The 20,120-nt window shown below is 37.2% G+C and overlaps 1 protein-coding gene and 1 pseudogene across 1 annotated transcript in view; both read left to right on the top strand.

Annotated features, from left to right (window-relative positions):
- BBX (BBX high mobility group box domain containing) overlaps positions 1–20,120 on the top strand; it is a 275,103-nt gene that overhangs the window by 75,075 nt on the left and 179,908 nt on the right. The window lies entirely within an intron of this gene.
- On the top strand, positions 12,411–12,496 carry LOC121156957 (annotated as a pseudogene).

The raw sequence follows: 20,120 nt of genomic DNA, 5'->3' as shown, positions 1-20,120 counted from the left end.
CACGTACACATACATGCATGTGCACACCCTTACAGACTGGCACACAGCTGATGTAGAATGCCATCACTTGGTAGATGAAGGCAGGGGCATACCTGGCCTGTTTGTGAATTTTGTAGATGAAGAAACTGAGGCACAATCAAGGAAAGCTTGCTGCAGCGGTAGTGCTTAGCTGGGTATTTGGCACATAAAACATACTTCATATAAATATGTGTGTACCATTCAGCTTTCTTCATTGCTGTTTTCCTCACAGAGAAATTGGATTTTACCTTTCATATTCTCCCACTTTGCCCTTGGCCATTCATTGCCTTAAAATGTTGAAAATGGAAAAGATATTTCAAGAATATCTATTATTTTAGAGAACCTCTGATTTCAAAGTTCAAATAACTAGTTTTTTTTTCTGTTTCTTTTGTTTTCTTGTTCTTGACTTATAGGATAATAAGCTCCTTTTATCTCCTTTAAAAAGTTGGCTTCAAGCAGTGTGGGTTTTAAAAACAGGGAGTAGGGGCTGCCTAAATAATCAATCAGTTCGAATATCTACATCCTCATTAGAGTTCAGTGAAAACTGATGCTCACATAGGCTCTTCTTAACATGTAAGACCCCGTGGTCAGCAATAGGAAGTTTAATTATGTTCACTAACATGTAGTTATTAAGGCAATAAAGTGGCCTGTAATGTATTTTAGAAAAGTTTTCAAAAGCAGTTCTTCAAATTTAAGATTGCATAAAAAAGAAAAAAAAACCCACAAAAACAAACTTATGACTGCTTAAGTAAGCTTGGTCCCATCAGGCTTGGCCACCCTTTTAGCATTTTGACTAATCCACATCTGCTTATATGTTCTTTTTCACAGTGTAGGAACCCAGGTTTGATTAACAAGAGCTGCAGATAAGAGCAACAATCATTGTCTGAGAAGCTGTACTTGCAGAGTCCTATTGCATCCTTGGTGTTGAGTTCCATGTGTTGCTTTCTGTTCTGTTATGTATCTTCAACTACCCCATTAATGTTTGTTATATTTTGAAATACCTGTTCCTTTTATCTCATACCTTGAAATCCATCCTATAGTTTTTACTTTGTACAAATGATGTTAACCAGAAATTTCGTAGCAGGAATTAAAGATCAAAAGTATAGAGAATCATGAACCATGTATGTGATAACTGTAATATGAAACATGAAGTATGACTTTTAGTGGAATTAGTGAATTCCTGAGTAACATTACTGAGTATGAAGTCTCCATATTTAATTTAAAACTACAAATAAGATTTTGAATAAAAATTGTTTTGTTGTAAAATTTTAAAATGAAAATATTGAAGGCCCTAACTTCTTTAAATTACCATACAGGTGGTACTAATAGGCATTTTTTTTAAAGCTCTAACTTACTTTTCACAAAGAGCCTACCCTTGGGGGGGCAGACAACTGTTGAAAGTGATGGACGAGTTGAGATCTGATGGATAGGCATTAGATAGTTTGTTTTGGGAGTAGTGGAATGAGAAGCAGAGGCTCTGAAATAAGAAAAGCAGAAAACCTGTAGAAACTGAAAGAATCTTACTATGGCTGGGCTTTACATGTGAGGGTGAAGAGTAGCATGGTATGGGTGGAAACAAGAATATATGGCATTTTGATGTTTTGATAAAGATTATTAAGTGCCCTGGTGACATTAAGCTAGGGAGTGAGGTGTTGGGATTTGCAATTTGTGAAGATTAATTTGATTGCTACAGGAGAAATGCTTTTGGAGGAGTACAATTTGAGCTGCAACAGTGAGTATGGTGGCGGCTTTAGGGTTGTGAGAAACAGACTGAATGAATGTACTGAAAAACCTGAATTAATGATGCTTTATGATTGGCTAGACATATAAGAGTAAGGTTGAGTAAGCCACATGATGACAAATATCAAAGTGTGCATTGGATCATGTACAACTGATATCTTAGTTTGTTCAGAGTGCATTAACAAATACTGTAGGTCATTTTGCTTATAAACAATAAAATTTGCTTTTCTCACTCCTAGAGGGCTGGAAATCCAGTTTCCAGGCAGATGGAGTCCTGTGTCCAGTGTATCCTTGACCCCTTCCCACTCTCTACACATGGTAGAAAGGTCATGGCACCTCTTTGGAGTTCTAGGCCCATTTATGAGGACTCCACCCTCGTGACCTCACTGCCTCCCCAGTTACCTTCTCCAAGATCTATCTCTTAAGGCTATTATCTCAATGGTTAGAATTTCAGCATAGGAATTTGGGGGAACATGAACATTCAATCTATAGCAAATGACACTGTTGAAATAGGGAATGCCCTAAGAGAAGCAGATCTGAGGGGGACAAGGAAAACATGTTTAAAATCACACATGTTGAGCTTGAGGTGCCTGTGAGATACTTAGATTGAGACAGTCATTTGAAAGTAAAGTATGTCAGGACTGCAGAAGACAGGAATGAGCATGAAACTTAAATTTGATAGTCATTGGCATTTGGTCATTGAAGGCTCCAGAATGAGTCTTCAGCTAAGGGGAAGTGTTGACTTGCGGTAAAAACTGACTTGGGAATCTTAGTCTGATTCTGGCAAAAGGAAGGAAACCATAAAGGGAGGCACACAACATACCCACCTGCTTTGGGCCTGTTGTTTCTTCCTTCCTCCCCACCCTAAGCTTTTATTTTTTATTTTTTTCAAGTAATTGTAGACTTTACAGTTTCCAAAAAAATGTGGAGATTCATGTGCTCCTTACTCAGACTCCTTTTCTTATAAAATGATAGTGCAGGTATCACAACCATGGTATTGAAGTAAGTACAGTCAAGTTGCAGGACATTCATTTCCCCCCCTGAGCCCCTAAGTTGCCCTTTTTGTAGGCACATGCATCTGCTGCCTCCCCCTCCTGTTTATAACCCCTCACAAGCACCGGCCTTTTAAAGAATATTATGAAGATAAAGTCAAGCAGTAGGTGGTCTTTTGACTATTTTCAACTTGTCATTATTCACATATAAATTGTTCATGTATTTTGCCTGTTTTTGGTTTGGATTTTTTTTTAACTGTTGAGTTTTGAATGTGCTTTATATATTCTAAAAACAAGTACTTGATCACATTTTTCTGTTTTTAGTTTGTCTTTTAAGTTTTGGCAGAGCAAAAATTTTAAATTGTGGTGAAGTCTAGTTCATTACTTTTACTTTTTATGAATCATGATGTTGTTATACCCAAGAAAACAAACTTGTCAGCTCTGGATTCTTCAGATTATCTTATTAATTTTTCCTAAATATTTTTGCAGTTTTGCATTTAAATCTGTGATCTGTTTTGATGTAATGAGATGTGAGTCTGTGGTCAGGATTCTTCTTTTCACTTGTGTAAATCCCATGCGTGGGAAGGCCAGCTTTGCATCTTGGCTAAAAGTAAGATGGGTAATATCTCTCTGTTATTCCATTTATCTAAGTATCTGATCTTACATAGACACTACTAATTCCTGGCTACTACATCTGTGTGGGTCTTGAAATCAGAACTCATGTTACAAAATTGCCTTAGCTGTATTCTAATTCCCTTATCATTCTGTAAAACTTAGAATAATCTTGTGTTTATGTGCTGTATCAATTTGGGGAGAATTAATATCTTTGCTATGTTTAATCTTCTAATTCATGAACACATATATCTCTATTTAGATCTTTCATGATTTTTTAATCATCTTTCATAGTTTTCAGCCTAAATACACTGAGTGTTTTGATGGATTTTTATTTATTTTTGAAAGTGAGTGTAAATGATACTGTATTTTTCATTTTGGTGTTTGCATGTTTGCACTTATCTATAAAGACATTTTAGTTTCAGTGTCAACATGTTTGTTACTCATGTATAAATTTATGGTTGAATTTGGAGTTTAATTTGTCTCCTTTGATTTGCTGAATAGATTTATTCATTTTAGAAGGCATTTTTATAGATTCTTCGGGACTTTCTTTACAGATGTCATGTTGTCTACAAATTGCTAGTTTTATTTGTTCTTTAAATTGTATATGCCTTTTTTTTCCCTATCCTCGCCTTCTCCATGATTTCAACAAATGATATTCAGTAATTTTGAGTTACAATGTTAGCTGTATGTTACTTTAAAAACATGTTTTTTTAAATCAAATTTAAGTTCCCCTTTCCTAACTCACTAAAGTTTTTTTTTTTTAGTTATGAGTGGATATTGAGTTATGTTTCACTTTTTCTGAGTTGAATGATATAATTCTAAGATTTTTCTTCTTTAGCCTGTTGATATGATTGCATAATTCTTTTTTTTTTAATATTTATTTATTTGCAAGTCAAAATTAGAGAGAGACAAAGAGTCTTTCCTCCTCTGGTTCATTCCCAGAATGACTACAACAGCCAGTGTTGGGGCAGGCCAAAGCCAGGGGTCTGGAGCTTCTTCCAGAATTCCCAAGGAGGTGTACAGTAGCAGCAACTTGAACCCTTTACTGCTTTCCCGGGCACATTAGCTGGTAGCTAGGCTAGAAATGGAGCAACCAGGACTCAAACTGGTGCCTACATAGGATGCCGGCATTGCAGGCAACTATTTAATCCATAATACCACAATGTTGATCCTATATAATTCCTTATTTGTTTATGGATTCTAATTGTTTATGTTTTGGAAAGGATTTTACATCTGTATTCATGTGGTATGTTGGTTTCTGCTTTCGTTTTTTGGTGCTTAGGTTTTGATATTAATGTATTTGCCTTTTTTTTCTATTTTCAATTGCATTATTTTTGCTCTTAACTTGCTTAGGATTCGTTTTGATGTTTATCTAAGCTCTTGAGATGGGAATTTGCATTACTGCCTAACAAGATTTCTGCTTTTAGAAAAATGCATTCATTGCTACAAATTCTTCCTTGAACACTGCTTTGGCTGTGTCTTCCAAATTTTTGACTGTATTTTCATTTCCATTCAACTTTCTTTCTCCAGATTTTTGTGGGTGATATTTTGTTAGTGGGCTGTTTAGTTTCAGCTTATTGGAGAGTTTTTGTATAAGTTGTTACTAATTTCTGTTTGTTCTTCTCTGATCAAGGTATACACTGTTTGATTCTAGTAATTCTCAGTTTGCTGAAATTCTCAGTTTATAGCCTAGCATATGGTTTGTTGTGGTATGTGTTCCTTAGGTACTTGAAAAAAATGTGTTTTACTATTTTGGGGTGAACTGCTCTAGTAATGTTGATTGGATCCTATTGGTAGATAGTATTGTGAAGTGCTTATACTTCATATCCTTTCTGTCTTTCTGATTATTTTTACAGTTGCCAAGAAATGGCTAATGGTATTTCTCATTGTAATTGTGAATTTGTCTATCTCTGGTTTCGGTTCTCTTTTTATTTTGCGTATTTTGTAGCTGTGTTGTTGGTACATACACGTTTAGGACTGGTGTATCTTCTTGGAAGAATGGACCTTTTCCAGAATGTAAATGTTCTTAATGTCTAATAAGTGTTTTTTGTTCTGAAGTCTGTTTTTTCTCATTAATAAAATACTCTTGCTAAATTTTGACTGATGTCTACATGATATGCAGTCTTATTTTTAACCTGTGTTATATTTGAAGTGAATGTTTTATAGATAATATAAAATTAGATAATGCTGTTTAACTGAAAGGAGATAGACATTTATATATTTATAGTTTGGGATTCATGCATTTGAGAGGGGAATTTGGATATATGGCCCTTTTTCATGATCTTTTAATTAGTGCCCATTTATCTTGTGATCATGTGCCTTCCCTTTCATCATTTTCCTCTTCATTTATAAACCACTACCTTAAGTACTTCCTCAATATGCATTTAGAACCACATCAGACAATTGTATGCTTTATTTCAACCATCAAACATAATTTAGGAAACTCAAAATGGAGGAAATCCTATTGTATTTTACTCACAGTTTTATATGGCATGTTCTTTTATCTACAGGTTGCAAGGTTCCTCTTATATTTTTTCCACTGTGTTCATTTAATTTCTTTAGCTTCTCTTTTTAGAGTGGTTCTGCTATTGAAAATTCTTGAGTTTTCCTTTTTCCTGAAAGGGTTTCTATTTCTTCTTCTTTCTTGAAGGATATTTTCACTGGGTATGGGATTCTGGGTTGACAGTTCTTTTCTTTCAGCACTTGAACAATGTACCACTCCTTCTAGCCTCCATGGCTTCTGATGGGAAATCCACTGTCATTTGAATTATTGTTCCTGTATAGGTAAGATGCTTTTTTCTCTTGATTCTTTCAAGATTTGGCTTGGGGTGGGGGGAGAATTAACTCTTCTAAGTTTGGCTATGATGTGCCTTGGTGTATGTGTGTTTGTATTTGTGTGTGTTTTGTCAAAATAGGAATTTGCAGCCATTACTTGTTCTCTTTCTCCTATCTTTTTTTTCTGGATTGCAATAACATTAATTTTATATTTTTTGCTGTTGTTATGTGGGTTCCCAAGGCTTTTTTCCCAGTGTATTTTCTTTGTTTTGTTCAAATTGGATAATTTTAATTGCTTTATCTTCTTTCGTTCTACTATTGATCCCACATGCTGACTTTAGTACTTTACTATGTTTTTCATTTTCAAAAGTTCCATTTTGTTCTTTATCTTTTTTTAGACTTTTTAATTTATTTGAAGGGCTGGGTTACAGAGAAAGAAGGAGAGAGAAGGATATCTTCCATTTGTTGATTCACTTCCTGAACAGCTGCAACAACCAGAGGTGGGCCAGTGTGAAACTTGGAGCCAGGCACTTGTTCTGGGCCTGCCATGTCAGTGTAGTAACCCAAGCTTTTGAGCCTTACTCTGTTTTTTTTTTTTCCAGGCATATTAGCAGGAAGCTAAATGAGAAGTAGTGCAGCTTTGGTTTGAAGCGGCACTTATATAGGATGCCCAACATTTTACATTTTTATTTCCTTCAGGCGTATTTACAGTTGCTTATTGAAATACTTATGTGATAACTACTTTATCATATTTATCAAATAATTCTAACGTTTGCCTCCTCTTTTTTTGTCATTAAAGTTGAGCTATTACTGATTTTGGTAATGAAGAGTGTCTTTAGACTGAAACATAGATAGTTGAGGGTTATATTGTCAGTCCGTGGATCTTATTGAAGTCTTCTTTGTGGCTGTATTCTTTGAACTGTTCTAACAGTGTGAAGCATTGGCTGCATGCGGTCTCTGCTAGATAAGTCTTGATTCCCACTAGGCCTCCATTGATGCCTGAAGGGGGAAAGGGTCTCCTCGTTACCTTCTGCTTCCACTGTTAATACCCACTCTAGAAAGGAGAGGAGTGCATTAGCACTGTTTTATTTTGGGTTTCCACTGACATTCTGGATCTAGGAACAAGAGAAGGAGGGGAGGTCTTGTTAGCGGGTATCATTCAAAGTCCTGATGCTGCACTAAGCCTCCTGTATCACTGCACAAACAGGGATAGCGGAAGTACCAGAACAGATGAGTGTGTGTGCCCCTGATCTCCACTGACTCTGTGTGCACATGGATGTGTGGTGGCATCCTCACTTGTTCCCCTTTGCCAGGATAGTCAGAGTAGTGTTCTGGCTCACCTTGACTGACAGAGAAGGGCGGCAAACTAGGTGTGCTACTTGGTTGACATGGTAGATACAAGGCAGCAGTTTTCTTTGTGATGTTTGGCTCATGTACACTTCTACTATCTCAAAGTCTGTCCTGCCCAGCTCCTTGGGCTGGAGAGAGCTGGCTTTTGTTGGGATGTTTTTGTCTCTGTTGGCAGGTCTGTACTGTCATCCTCGTCAGTTCCAAGCCTGGGATATGCAAGGTGAAACAACCCAATGGAAAAGCAGCAAATTTACCACTGTGTTGTGGCCTAGGTCCCCAAGTCCTTAGCTGATCTGTCATTTTCTCCTTTTCAGTCTTTTTTAAGTATTGTTTTATATGAATCTCTAACATTTGAAACTGTACTCTTTGAGAGGTATAGGGCTATGTGTATCTGTTTCATCTTTCTGGAAGTGGAATTCCCTTACCTGCTTTTTGGTTTGGCAGGGAGAATAAAAACACTGCACGGATTCTTTTGTGGAGAATATAGCTTATAATTCCACACGGAATTGTCAACATGGGCATGATCTTAGAAAGACAGTATTCTCTCAAGTAGTGTAGACATTATTCAGTTTGAAGACCTGAGTTGCTGCCTGGTGACAGGCCGTAAGTGCCATAGTTGTTCTTTGATTTTCTTTCTTTGTGCTATTTTAAACTTAGTTTATATGTACCGTTGAGCAGGAAGCATTTTGAGGAGGGTTATGCCTTTGTAAGTAATTTTCAGTCCTGATGTTGATTCTAGTATTCTTCAGTGCAGTGTTCCAAATGCCTTTGCTTTATTCAATTAATACAACTCATCCCTTTAGAAATGCTTTGTGCATTGTGGCCTAGTGAGTTAAGCTGCCATCAGCAACTCTGGCCTCCCATATGTGCACCAGTTCAAGTCCTTGCTGATTCATTTCTGATCCAGCTCCCTACAAATGCACCTGGGAAACCCCTGGCACATGGCCTAAGTCCTTGATCCCCTGCATCCACGTGGGAGACCCAGATAAAGCATCAGGCTGCTGCCTTCAGCCCAGCCCAACCCTGGCTGTTCTGGCTATTTGGAGTGTGAACCAGTGATAGAAGTTCTCTCTGCCTGTCCCTTTCTCTTGAACTTTAAGCTTCAAATAAATAAATAAATCTTTAAAAGAGAATTATTTTCATTCATAAACCTCTTCAATTTGTATTTCTGGTTCCTTTTGAGATTCAAAAATTTTAGGTTTTTGTATTACCCTGCAATAAAATTGTTTTTTTTTTTTTTTGTAGAGTGTGTGGTGTCATGAATCTTAAAATATGCCTAGATTTTGTAGACAGATTTGTCCTAACATTTGGAAAAGTTACATCAACCCCAGAAATTCTCTTAGGATGCTTGCAGTCACATCTGTTTCCCAATCCTAATTCTTGGCAACTGCTTATTCTTCATTACTATATATTTGTGTTTTGGGATGTGTCATATAAACAGATCATTTTGTGTATTACCTTTTAGGACTGACTGCTTTCTTCTCATATAGTGCCTGAGATTTATATAAGTTATTGCTTGTATCTCTAGTATATCTGTTTTTCTGTGTACCAAGCACTAGTCCTTTTTATTTATATGTGCATCTGTGTGTGTATGTAATATATATTTGTGAGGGAGCTTCAAAATTTTATATAAAATTCCCTTAAAACTTTATTTATTTGAAGAGTCAGCATTGTGGTATGACATGTTAAGCCACTGCCTGCAATGGTGGCATTTTATATGGGTGCCTGTTCAAAACCAAGCATGCCAGTTTCAGTCCAGCTCCCTACAAATGCACTTGGGAAAGCACTGGAAGATGACCTGAGTGTTTGGGCTGCTGCACCCACTTAGGAAACACAGAAGCAGTTCCTGTCTCCTGATTTTGACCTGGCCCAGCCTCAGCCATTGCAGCCATTAAGAAGTGAACTGGAAGACAGAAGATCTCTCTGTCTCTGTGTAACTCTGCCTTTCAAATAAGTAAAATAAATCTTTAAAATATTTATTTGAGATACAGTGAGGGACCCAGTTAGATGGAAAACTCACACTCTGTTTTCCAAATGCACAAGGTCCCTGGGTTGGGCCTAGGACTGAAGCTAATAGCTGGGAATTTAGTCCAAGTTCCACACGGGTGGCAGAAACCCCGCTCTTCCAGCTGCCACAACTCTGTGAGGGTTCTGTTTCAGCAGGAAGCTGGAATCAGGAAATGAAGGCAAATATTGAACTGAAATACTTTTCTGTGGGACTTGGGTATCTTTTTAAAATTAATTTATTTGAAAGAGTCACATAGAGAGAGAGAACTTGAATGAGAACACACGCACTTTCATCCACTACTTCACTCCTCGAACGGCTGCAATCACCAGGACTGGGCCAGGCTAGAGCCAGGGGTTAGGAACTTCTGCCTGAGCTCCTGTGTAAGTGGCAAAAAAAAAAAAAAAAAAAAGTGGCCCAAGGATGTGGGCCAATCTTCTGTGCTCTCCCAGATGCATCAGAAGAGAGCTGGACTGAAGATGGAATAGCTGGGACACAAACTGGTGCCCGTGTAGGATACTGGCACTGCAGGCCATAGCTGGGACATGGGTATCCCACTATCTTGCTGGTCCCTGCACATGGCCATCTTGACTAGGATGTTAGCCACTAAGCCAAATGCCTACCTCCCATGTTATGCTTATTCCATTTTTCTGAAAACTTTTTGATATCACTTTATTTCTATACATATTTACAAGTATACCTATACTGTATAATCTGTGATGCACCTTTGAATTGTTTCCATTTTATGCTTATTGTGGATACAATCAGGGTAAACATTTGTATATTCATATGTACACTTTTGTGTGAGAATAAGTTTTGATTTCTCCAGGGTTAGATCTAGTGGGTTTACATGATTATGCAGTAACTGCACGTTTTTATTGAAAAAAAAGAAAATACCCAGGCTGTTCCAGAGTAGCTGACTGTGGATCTTTCTTTTCTTATCATGTGTTTACCTTTACTTGCTACAGCATTTTTATAAAGTTTCTTTGAAGCATTTGTCAGAGTAGGTGCCTGTTGATTGAATTTTTTTTCTACACTATTTCTAAATATGTTAATTTTAGATTTAATTCTAGACATTTTCTTATGTTATAAGGACAGCAGAAATTCATAGAAACTGAATTAAAATTTTATGTGGGGGTAAAAATGTTTGAAATCAGTGCTTTTTTTTTTTAGCATGTGCAGTTTCTGCGAAAGTTGATGCATGAGTTTCAGGATCTCATGTACCAAAAGCAGCTTTTGTTTTAATTTCATTTTCCACAAAGTTTTTGAAGCATTGTGTTAGTTTCTCGCTCTGTCTTTTCTTGTGTGTATCCTGTGTAAAAATATTAGCTGTAGGAGGCAGTTGACTCAGTGAAATGGAGCATTCATGTTCCAGTGAACTTTCTGTGAGCTGTGGTTGCTGTCATTTCAGGTTTCAAAGCCTTTCAGTGTGCTTGAGTTCATCCCACTGTTTGTTATCCATTAGCCTCTTGGGGAACTGGGCAGTGCTCTGTGTGATAATTCAGCTCCCGGTGTCTACATGTACAGGTCAGGATCATATCCAGGCTTAAGTGGCTCGGAGTGGGACAGGAAGTCATAGATAACTTAATGGAATTGCTTTCCCAAGCTTATTCCTGGATATCGTCTCCTGAGAAAGTTGTCTTTGGTGCTTTGAATAAAAAACTGGGCTCTCTATTTACCATACTCTGCTGTGCAGTTTCTATGATTGTGCCCTGATGTCAGGAGAAGCAGTGGGTGATAAAAAATAAAAGCAGCAGGAACTTGTCTCACCTTTTTGGGACTCAAGTTCTGCTAAGCAGAGATGAAGTTCCCCTCTTTTGAAAGGTTCCTCCTTTTCTTAGAGCCTCTGTCTTCTGCTGCCCCCTTCTGCCTCTGCAGACAGCCTTGAGGCCCACCATCTGGGAGGTCAGTGGAAGTGGCACTTGACATTTTGTTATTCTTCCTGTTTCTGCTACTTTTAACTGGTCACATGTATTTTGTCTAGGTTTCGTGCTTTTAGTAGGTGAACAGTGCTGAGTCCCTTTTACTCAGAACTGGAATCCAATCACCGTGCTTTAATGTTGAAATAATTACTGGGAGGAGCATGTGTAGATCAGATGTTTTGTGGAGCTTGAAGATAGTACAATGAAGACCCTCTTTATGAAAGAGTTGTGAACTTAGGGCTGTGAAAGTAAATGTCCTGAAGCTTAAGTTTTATTAATTTTATTTTAAACCTATTGCGAAAAAAAATAAAACATATATAAATTCTATTACAGCTTGAACACCGTACAGGATGGTTCCTATTCATATTTTTTGACTAGTCATCAAAATACAACACAAAATCTGTTTTTTAATTCATATTTTGTGGATGAAGAAGATTTCAAGTGATGAAATCATGCAGATAGAAGTAAGAATTTGGCCCTAAGATTCAGATGTACAAATTCTGAGGTGTATGATCTTTTGACTGTCTTATCATACTTTATGAAATAAATACATTACACATTACGAGAGCCAGCAGAGGCTTGGTTAAGAGTCTGGCCTGTGGTATTGCTGGGCTTCATTTGTGATTCTGCTATTTATTAAGAGTGAGATGTCAAGAAAGTTTCTTAACCTTGTTGTTTTTTTTTTTTTGTTAACCTCTGTTATTTGTAAAATGGGAAAAACAGAATATACTTCAAGGGGTTGAAGATTAAATGGTTAATATATACACCTAGAATAGCTTCTAGGATGCAGTAGATTGTACACACTTAGGTCCAACAGTGTATTTAGGTCAATTAAGTAAAACTTTGTACTTGCCAGCCTTACCTTTTGAACTACAAAATCAAATTAATAAAAAAAGGAGACTTTTCACTTACTTTGAGATAAATTCCGGTTATATTACAAATTTCAAACACAAGATATGTTTGATTGTAAAATAGGCTACATATTATACAATCATTGCTTCTTGGCCTTTTGGCTAAGATCAAGTGTAGTACATAGTATGCAGTCAATAATAGTTTTGCTTTTTTGGTCAAGAATTTTAAAAAATGTTTAGGAGCATTGATTTATTTAACAAGCTAATCTAGAAGAATAATATTCTGTGTAAATAACTTGAAAGTCTGGAATATTGTAGGTTAAATGGTTTGGTGAAATGGCCAAATACTAAGAAATCTAAGAGTTAAACATAAATAATTTTCTACCCGAGATATTTGAAGCCTCAAACAGCCCCAGGCTCTTCCGTAATATGGAGATAGTAGTTGTATCAATCTGAATTAACTAGTGCCCATCTCATGCACACTTTTGCCTTCTGTGGTTTCAGTTACCCAAGGCCAAATATTGGACTGATAGTAAAATGGAATATTCCAGAAATAAACAACTCATATGTTTTACTCTTTGCACCATTGTAAACAGCATGAAGATTTATACCTTTTATTTCATCCCAGCTGTGATGTGAGTTATGCTTTTTTCCAGTGTATCCATGCTGTGCATATTAGCTTTCTGTTAATCATTTGATAGGCATCTTGGTTATTAGATCCACTACCATGGTATTGTAGTGACTCTGTTCAAGTAATGTTTATTTAACATTGAACCTAAAGTGCAGAAGTGATGATGCTGATGATTTGAGTATGTCAGAGAAAAGCCATGAGTAATTACTTTAAGTGCTATATAATGTTTTAAGGGGAAACCACATTTATATAATTGTTGTTATAATATTATAATTGTCTTATTATCATTAATATTTTACTATGCTTACTTTGTAAATTAAGTGTTATCATAAGTCAATGTTACATATCAGTACTTTTCATATATGTGCATACTTATATATTTATATTACATATATTTAATATTTTACATACATATATTTCATATCTAATATATATAATCCATAAAGAGTTCCATCTTTTCTGGCATCCACTGAGGATCACTACATCCCTTTGTGGGTAGACAGTAACTACTGTATTAGCCTACTGAAGCCTAACCAGTCACCATGAAATATAAAATAATTGTTCTTCCCCGTTTCTGTGGATCAGGGATTTGGTGCAGCTTAGTTTGTAGGTTGTGGCTCATGGTGGCTCATGGTGTCTCAGAATGTTAGCTTGGACTGTGTTCATGTGAAGCCTTGTCCGGGGCAAAAGGATTGCTTTCATTTGGCTCACTCATGTACCTGACAGTTTATGCCTGATTTGCTAGAAAGCACTTGAGGCTCCACATCACATGGACTTTTGCTCAGGAGTTCTTGCATACCTAGATATTGCAGCTGCCATTCACCTAGAGCAGGTAGTCCAGGAGAGATGAAAGTGGATGCCACAGCATCTTTTATGACCTAGCCTTGGAATTCTCACTTTGTTGTTTCTGTAGTTACACGGGTCATCTGTGTTCCTAGCGGAAGGGACTCTCAGGAGGTGGAAATCATTGAGGCCCATCTTGGATACTAGCTAGCTACCACCCACTTTATATGATTTTTGTAGTACTTAAATGATATTACTCTAGTGAAAACCTGTGGAGCCCGGTCGGTGCCTAGTGCCTGTTTGATTAGTGTGTTTCTGTTAGAAGGTCCTGGGCAATAAACATCAATCTCTGATTGTTTCCCAAATGGAGAGGAAGGTTTATATCTGTGGGTGAAGAGATAAACAATGATCTCTGAGTGAATGAAGTCTTGAGATTGTTTTTGTAATTGTTTGTTTAGAAGTTCAATTTGCTATTACTCAGGGATCAAGTAGTAGCAGTACTTAGAATTTGAGGGAAGAATGTTGGGAAATGCTGTGGCTACGATTTTGACCACAGTAAACTCGTTAAGCACATTGCCAATGAAGAATAGTATTTTAAGTCTAACATGCATATCTGTGTGTTTGTATGACATTGAATATCATTTATCTATGCTTAAAGGTTAAATAGACTCAAAACATTTTTTTCTTTACTGAAGAGATTATGCCTTAATATTGATGGTGATATAATGGTAATATACTTTGAGGAGGACACCTACTAAATTATTTAGAAAATAATCCAAAACAAGCACATACAATAGTTATGTTTGTGGTAATAAAAAATATCAACTTGCTTACTTGATGTGGTTGTTTAGTTTAAGTGGATTGTTCTTGGGTATCTGAAGAGTTGCTTCCTTTTTTCTTACACTGATATTGAATATGTTTCCGAGTATTTTTTTTTCTTTATAGCAATATTTAGTAAGGATATTATTATAACACTGAAAGTGTCTCTAATTTTGTAACATATGTATAGGCTAATTACATCTGGTTATTTATGAGCAAAATTAATTGGAAAATTTTCTTCTCTAAATACAGGATAATACTAGTTCATAAGAAAGTGGTGCCCAATTCAGTTAGTAAAATACAGTGATTTATCATGATAATATACAAATATTTGACCACTGGAGGGCTCCATATCTTTAAAAAATATATTAACAGCATGAATGCTCACTGTAGCAGTTTAAAAAAGCACAGAAAGATAAAAATGCTTCCATTATTTTGAGTAAAATTATTAACGAGTAAAGATACCAAAAGAGTTGATTATAAGTGAAAATAATGTACATATACAAAAAAGAATTTATAGCCAGTGTTTACTTCTTTCTCTGATATTCGACTGAAAATAAATTATGTTGTCCAATCTTTGTGCTGTCATCTCACATGCCAAAAATACAAAATTAGGAATGCCAGTTTGAGTTTGGCAACTGAAACACCATTACTTCTAGAAAGACAGTGGAAAATGATCCAAGCACTTTGGCCCTTACATGGTTGCCCGTGGTGGAGTTCTTTGCAGCTGGCTTCAGCCTGACCTAACCTTGACTGTTGAGCACATTTGGGAGTAGACTAGAAGTTCTCTCTCTCTCCCCATTTTCCTCTCCCCATCTCTCTCTCTGTCTCTTTGCTCCCATCCCTCTCCAGTGACTGACTACGTCTCTCTCTCTCTCTCATGCTCTGCTTTTCAAATGAATAAATATTTAAAACACAGAAAAATTAACCACTTTAATATAGCTCAACAAAGAAGTTGAAATAGATTTTACATAAATAATTTTGGTTTCCTCATCTCTTTCTTATGTGTACCACTTTAATATGAATCCATTTTTGTTAGGGTTTGTTGAAGTTATTATGTCCATATGGTTAAACAAATTCTTAAGTGTCTCAGTGACAAAAATTCAGAGGTTATTTGGCCACATTTTTAAATGAAACAAACAAAAAAAGAGGTGTGAGCTGTACCATTGCATAATTAGCTGTCACTGATTTTTAGTTTCAAAATACATTTTTTAGGTTTGTTCTAATTGGTAAGGCAGATTTACAGAGGGAAGGAAATACAAAAAGAAAGATCCTCCATCTACTGGTTCACTCCCCAGTTAGCTGAATAGCTGGAGCTGAGCTGATCTGAACCCAGGAGCTTCTTCCACGTCTCCCACAAGGGCATATGGTCCCAAGGCCATTGGCCATCATCTATTGTTTTCCCTGGCCACAAGCAGGGAGCTGAATGGGTAGTGCAGCAGCTGGGACACGAACTGGCTCCCATATGGGATGCTGCACCTAGAGGGAGAAGATTAGCCAGTTAAGCCAATGCATAGGCTCCTTAAAATACTTTTGATATTATTAACACTTCTTTGGTCCAGGTGTGTAGTTTATGTGGTTTTGTTCTGAAAGCTGATCTTCAAAAGTATGTTTTCTTTATTAAAATGAAATGAGAGCTTACAAAGCTGAGGAATTGGAAACTCTTAGAACATGTATTAATACCTAAAGGAGGCATCTTTTTGTCTAGAAAAATCTGCATGGGAAACCATGTTCTTCCAAAACAGCATTCTTATATCCTTGATCTTTTCTACATGAAAGAAGTGTTTTGATTTCTTAATAATTGTGAAATGTTTACTTTCAAAATGTTTGATCTGAGGTCTGGGAAGTCTGCAGTTCTGTTGTTTCTAGGGGAGTTAAGCATTCCCCCCCACCCTGCGCCACCTCCTGGACCAGATTGGTGTCTCTTTGTGCTGAGCTCCAGAGCTGAGGATGTTTGCAGTGATTTGAGTAGTTAAGAACCCCAATTGTTCAGTAGTTTTGTCCCTTAGCACCTCTTCCTTCCAAAAGGAAGCTGAATGCAAATTAATCGCTAATGAGGAGGAAACAAACCAAGCCAAAGCCAAAATTAACTAGGAAAAAAACCCGACGAATAAGTTATTTACTTGTTTATTTGAGAGCTATACAGAAGCTATGAATGTGGAATCCCACTTTATTTCTACACATGAAGGCTAGCGATAGATGTTAATGTGGTAATAAAGATAACAGAGAATGATAAAATAGTAGATCATAAGTTAGTACTGAAAATGCACATGATATTGAGCAACATTGTGAAGTGTGTGCATGTTTTTTTAATTACTATGAAAACTATTGGGCTGCCTCATCACCCTTGTCCCCTGTATTTGTCATTCCTCTTTTGCATTAGTGTGTTAAAGACAGTAGCCAGGATGGTCTTCGTGGCTCAGTAGGTTAAACTGCTGCCACTTGGGAGGGCACCCGCTTCCATATCTCATATCATCATAATGTCTCATATCTCATATCGTGGTGGCTAGGATCTGCTTCCCACCTGGCTTTTCAGCGATGCCCACCCTGTCAGCCAACAAGTGGTGGCTCAAGAATGTGGGTCCCTGCAATCCACATGGGAGACTCAGAATGAGTTCTGACTTCTGGGAATTTCCTGTTCATCGTTAAAACCTGGAACACTAAGCTTTCCTAGTACGCCAGGGTAATACCACCTTACCACTCTACTCAAACCTCTAAGCCTTGGGATTCAATTTGCACTCAGACAGTTGCCTAGTCAAATACACTTCAAAAAGTACCCCGGGACAGGTACCTGGATGAAATAGATTAAAAAAATCACTCTGGAAGATATGTGTGGTGGAAGAAAGTGTTAAGAAAAAAGACCAAAACTGCAAATAGCATCTCCTAGTTTAGAGTACCTAGGAGATCTTAACCAGGTATTTAAAAACATTTTTATTATTTAATTTATTTGAAATGCAGGGAGGGGATAGGTAAAGTAGGGAGAAAAAGAGAGGAAAGAGGGAGAAGGAAGAGAAAGAGCGAGCTAGTGCTAATGTAAAATCGAGAGAGAGAGAGCTAGTGCTAATGTAAGATCTAGAGAGCTAGCCCTCTCCAGTCCACTGATTCATTCCCCAAGTTTCCTCAAGGACTGGCATGATGCCAGGCTGAAGCAAAGAGGCAGGTAGGTTTCCATTGCAGGGAGCAGGAACTCAACTTGATGTTAGCCAAAAGGCTGAGAAGTGATTGGAACTCAACTGCTTCAAACATCGCCTGTTGCCACCCAGGGTAGTGGAGCTGACACTCAGATCTGGCACTCTGATAAAAACTGTAGTAATCCCAGGTGGCCTCTTAACCATGTCCTCCCCTCAGTATTTTTGTATTTTTGAGTTAAAACTATACTTTTTTTAGGATTAGCATTTTTTAAAAAAATTAAAAGATAAGGCTGGTGTTGTGGTATGGCCAGTCAGGCTTCTGCCTGGGAAGCCAACATTCCATATGACACTTTTTTTTTAAAGATTTATTTATTTTTATTGGAAAGGCAGATTTACAGAGACAGGAGAGACAGAGATCTTCCATCTGCTGAATCACTCCCCAAGTGGCTGCAAAGGCCAGAGCTGAGCAGATCCAAAGCCAGCAACTAGGAGCTTCTGAATCTGCCATGCGGGTGCAGGGTCCCAAGGCTTTGGGCTACTGCTTTCCCAGGCCACAAGCAGGAAGCTTGCCCATATGGGATCCCAGCGTTTGTAAGCTGAGGATTTAGCCATGGAACCATCATGGCAGGTCCTGACATTCAAATTAATTTTAAAAAATTAAAGGAAAAGAGGTAGTTACTTTAGATAAGTTTTAAGATTCTGTTTTGTTTTTAAAGGCTTTTTGGGGGGTGGTGGGTACAGGCCTTTTACATGTAAAGAATGCCTATGCGTGTCTTCTTTTTTCACTTTGTGAGTTATCAGTAGCAACCTAATGACATTTGAATGAGGTGAGTTTTCCTTCTGTGTAAGTACCACATGCTAACAGATTGTGCCACTGGAGCTCCATGAGTTTTCCTTCTGCTAACCACTCTTCAACTTCTCTCCAGTTGCTACCTCTCAGATTGTATCTAAGAGATGTGAAATTATTTGTTTTACTTTTAAATATAGGAAACATAAATATTATGTTAAATTTATGAGCAATGAAATTTTTCCAAATTTAATTGGAAATGATCCTGAGAATAGATAATCCGGTTGCCTACTGATAGAGCTGGCTCATGACTTTCAATTTCAGACCATAGTGGGAATTTTTAATGTAATCTTAGAAATGCCTGTTCTGCTTGTTAATAAGTGCCTTTCTGTATTCAAAGTGGTCGGGTGTTGCCTTTGATTATTAGAGAGAAACTGTTTTTAGTGTTAAGATTCTTGGAGTTCAGTTTTTTGAATTTGTGTCAGTTGTTTGGGCTGACATTCAGACAAAGGTTTACAGATAGAAATACGTGATTGTAAAAGAGGACCAGAGGGTTTCACAGCAGTTATCTATACAGTGGAATTTCAAATTGAAAGGGAATGTTCCCTGGTAGGGGGAAAATGACACATTCCATCTGGATGTTGATTAGAAGTTATGTTAATTCTATAAAAATATTCACCTTCTGATCTTCAGTTTTGGGATGCATTCCCTACCTTACAAGTCCAGCAAAATATACGCTGAAAGTAGACTTCATAAGAAAATGAAATAAAAATTTCTACATTGGTCTATAAGATAGATAGAAAATAAAGTCCATCAAATGTATCAGAAGTCCTTTTCTCTCAGAATAAGTAGCATATCCCTTTGGAATAGTTGTGAAATAACTATTTTAAACGAACTTGTGCACATAAGAGGAAAACCGTTTAATGACTTGCCCATTTTGCCAGTTTTACTCTGTAAAGGATTTTATATTTATATAGTTGATTAGTATAACTGTTGCTATTGGGGGCTCTTTTTAATATATAAAATAAAAAATGTCTGATATCCTATCACACATCACATATCTTATAATCTTATTTCATAATTTGTGATAGGTTTTAAAGTTCATGAAGTACTTTGAATTCCTAGGAATAATTATATGAAAATAGATAATAATGGTCTTTATTTTTAATTTCTTGTTAATCCAGTGTCAGTTGAGAGTACCATTTTGATCATTAGCCTAATAAATGATAATTAAATTAATCATTAATCTTGGCTTGAGAAGTCTTGTGTAATGTTTATTAGAAACTAGCTTGATGGGGCCCTGTGGCACGGCCTAGTGGTTAAGGTCCTTGCCTTGAATGCTCTGGGATCCCATATGAGTGCTGTTTCTAATCCTGGCAGCTCCGCTTCCCATCCAGCTCCCTGCTTGTGGCCTGGGAAAGCAGCCGAGGACGGCCCAAAGCTTTGGGATCCTGCACCCATGTGGGAGACCTGGAGGAGGTTCCTGGCTCCTGGCTTCGGATTAGCACAGCACTGGCCATTAAAGACTTTGACTAAAAGTAACATTGTCCTTTAAAGTGCAAAGCTTTCCTGTGATGTGTTACTGGCGTTTGGCACAAAGCGAAGAGCTAGACCTGTGGTCTGTGGGCATCAGAACTGCTAGGCAAGATGAAGTCTCGGCCTCAGCTGGAAGGACTTTAGCTCTCTTTGTTTTCTGAAAGC

Source organism: Ochotona curzoniae, unplaced genomic scaffold (assembly GCF_017591425.1).
Source record: "Ochotona curzoniae isolate NIBS_2020 unplaced genomic scaffold, NIBS_Ocur_1.0 contig_3498, whole genome shotgun sequence".
NCBI classification, from domain to species: Eukaryota; Metazoa; Chordata; class Mammalia; order Lagomorpha; family Ochotonidae; genus Ochotona; species Ochotona curzoniae.
Note: the sequence above shows the minus strand (reverse complement) of the source record. Positions and strands in the feature narration are given on the sequence as shown.